This window comes from Dipodomys spectabilis, unplaced genomic scaffold (genome assembly GCF_019054845.1).
Source record: "Dipodomys spectabilis isolate Male_0828 unplaced genomic scaffold, ASM1905484v1 ptg000069l, whole genome shotgun sequence".
Classification (NCBI taxonomy): Eukaryota; Metazoa; Chordata; class Mammalia; order Rodentia; family Heteromyidae; genus Dipodomys; species Dipodomys spectabilis.
This window is the reverse complement of record NW_024870746.1, coordinates 19,188,600-19,191,818: the sequence shown is the minus strand read 5'-3', so window position 1 is coordinate 19,191,818 and position 3,219 is coordinate 19,188,600. Positions and strand designations below refer to the sequence as shown.

General features: G+C 41.8%; 1 non-coding gene across 1 annotated transcript; it reads left to right on the top strand.

Moving 5' to 3' along the window:
* Positions 1-2,557: 2,557 nt before the first annotated feature.
* On the top strand, positions 2,558-2,688 carry LOC122109786. Its single transcript, XR_006147753.1, has one exon. It is a non-coding gene; the product is annotated as a small nucleolar RNA SNORA51 (small nucleolar RNA).
* The last annotated feature ends 531 nt before the right edge of the window (positions 2,689-3,219 follow it).

Sequence of the window (3,219 nt, the reverse complement as noted above, 5' to 3'; positions counted from 1 at the left end):
AGTGTGCAAAATAAAACAAGACCAATTACCTATCTGTTTGGTACATAGAAGTCTTTATGAAGAAAGAATGCCTTTTTAAAAATTTTTTTGGATCAACATTTTTATTTAGTTTTAAATTGTGTACATCAGAGAAAATAGGCAATAATTACCTTTCTGAATCTGGCTTGTTTTGGTTAATAGAACCTTCAGTTCTACCCAGATATCTGCAAATGACCTAATTCCTTTCTTTGTGAGTGAGTAATGTCCCATGGTGAATACGTGCCACACTTTTTTTTTTTATTGTGAAAATACTGTACAGAGGGGTCACAATTACATGGGCAAGATAATGAGTACATTTCTTATCAAGCATTGTAGCCTCCTCCTTTGTTTCCCCTTCCCATCCCTTCCCATCCTCCCCCCGGCCCCCAGAAAGAAAGTCTTGAAAGCAGGTAAGACTTAGAGGGACAGGAGGGAAAAAGATGGTAGAAAAATATGGTAGAAAATGCATAGCAAACTGCAATCAGATGGCTGGAGACACATGGTTCTCAATTCCATCACACCCGCACTCCCACAACAAGCCATTCTGAATACACTACCTGTGTTCCTGAGTAAGTTACATGTTAAACCTATCTCTGCGCCTTGGACCCTGCTCATTCCTATTTTGGAAAGAGTTACCTTCTCATCTCTCATGCTGAACCTACCTATTCATCTACGTTCTACTTCACTTCCACTATGAAACTATTTCTGGTGCTTTCTCAGTACTCCCGAGTCTTCATCAGACCTTTGAGACTAGGGACTCTCTGCTGTTAATTTTACATGGCCATTTGTTGAATAACTACGAATGATAGATATTCTGAGTGAATGAATGAATCCATCAATCAATGAGGAATGAATCTGCTAAAAGAGAGTTTTGCTTTAGGTTTACCTAGAACCAGCGGTGGCCTAGGCATTAGATAAACCATACCCAATGACTGAGCAGCATCAATTTTTCTTTTCTGATAAGCAATTGATGTGTCAAGTTACACATATAATAAAGGCACGTTATCACTATTCAGTTGTTTTTTAATTAAATTTTGTCTTATCTTTATTTCATTGAAGTTGATAAGGCTGAGGCCTGATGAATAGGAGTTGTTTAGAGCAGGGTTCAAAGCACGTGCAGCCTATCAGGGTCTGAAAGTAAGAGAGAAAGGGCTTTGCACAAGTTATTTAACAATAGTTAATGGGCCACTGGCAGAGTATGGGAAGGCAAGAGGTGAGGCCAGAAAATTGACTAAAAGCTAGACCTCAAAGAAACTAAACTGTCTACTGAGGACAACAAAACATAATTATAACCTTCCATTTAAGCTGGGTATGCTGTAATATTCTTGTTTTGTATTGTTTTTTAAAGAAAAGGGCCCTGAGCTGGGCACCAGTGGCCCATGCCTGTAATCCTAGCTACTCAGGAAGGTGAGATCTGAGGATCGTGGTTCAAAGCCAGCCTGAGCAGGAAAGGCCCAGACACTTATCTTCAATAAACCACTCAGAAAACTGGAGGTGGTGCTGTGGCTCAAGTGGTAAAGTGCTTGCCTTGAGCTAAAGAGCTGAGGGACAGCGCCCAGGCCCAGAGTTCAAGCCTCATCATTGACAAAAAAAAAAAAAAGAAAAAGAAAAAAAAAAGAAGAAAAGAGGGCCCAGACTGAAATGTGGAGAATGAAAGAAGGGGCAGATCTACATTAAAAGCTGGGAGACTGATTTAAAGGATGTTGCAGAAACTTGGGTCTGAGATGGAGAGGCTGAATGTGGGCGGTGGCGGTGGGGACAGGAAAAAAACAAAGGGATCTGATGTCAAGAATGGGCAGAACTTGGTGGCAATCAGAGTTAACAGCGCAAACGGTGACAGCAGCGGAGAAAAAAAGGAGTAGATGAAAATGCTAAAGATTTGGCTGGCTCTCAACTGAGAATGTAGGGAAAGAGTTAAAACCATCTGAGAGAGATGAAACCATGAATCATGTTCAGGAATTGTTTTATACATAAGGTTTGTTCAAAGAGTTTTAATTATAGGACATGTAACTATAGACCAAGATATGCCTAGATCTATGCATGTTTTTTAAAATTACGTAACAACTATCTTTCCATGTTATTACAGACCCTTTATTTTATTATTGTCTGTTGTGGGGCTTGAACTCTGGGCCCGGGCACTGTTCCTGTGCTCTTCAGCTCAAGGTAAGCGCTCTACCGCTTGAGCCACAGCACCACTTCTGGTTTTCGAGTGGTTAATTGGAGATAAGAGTCTCATGGCCTTTCCTGCCTGGGCTGGCTTTGAACCATGATCCTCAGATCTCAGCCTCCTGTATAGCTAGGATTACAGGCCTGAACCACCGGCGCCCAGCTATATGTTTTTTTTTTTAATAAAGGGGAAACTGTAAATAAATATACAGACTCGGAAAATAAAAATCAAGTATCAGTTGAAGAGGTTTCCCACGCTATCCACATTTAAGAGTATGTCCACCAGTCAGCTGGCTCATCTGCAGAATCTTCTGGAAGCAGTCTGTGCTCACTGTAATAACTGATACAAACAACACATAAAGGGACTATGGTTGGGCCTGTGATGTTTGCCACAGGCTGTGTTCTTACACTACTAGATAGAAAGATGGGGAGGATAAACCTACTCCATATACACCTCAGCCCAGACCCTGGTCTTGCTCTGTGTTGTCCATGGTGGGGACATTCATAAGCAGAAAGAATGCTGACTTGTTTCCATTGCTTCCAGGCAGAGTAAGTGTGAAGAGGCTTCATTGTTACAGAAGTCAGTTAAGCCAAAGGTGTGACTCTCTCTCTCTCTCTCTCTCTCTCTCTCACACACACACACACACACACAACTATGATTGAATCCAACAGGTCCCAGGAGATGCACAGCTCTGGCCAAGATGTGGTCGCAGACGGCAGACAAAAAGGTTAACAGACCTAACAGAGATATCCTGTCCTTGGGGATGAGGGAGGAAGGGAGGCGTAGAGCTGGGGAGAGTGGAGTTGTGGTTATTGAGTCCGAAGAAAACTTTCTACTTTTGGCTGGAAAGGTAAAATAAGACTGTGTTTTGAAAAAACTTTGTAATCTCAAAAAACTGAATATAAGTTTAGTGTCCGTAACTCAGCCCTTAGCTCCTTGAAAGGCCAAGATTAAGAAGATTACTGTCCAAGGCCAGCCAGGGCAGAAAAGTTCAGGAGAAATCTTAACCCACTACTGGGCACAGTGGTCATGAC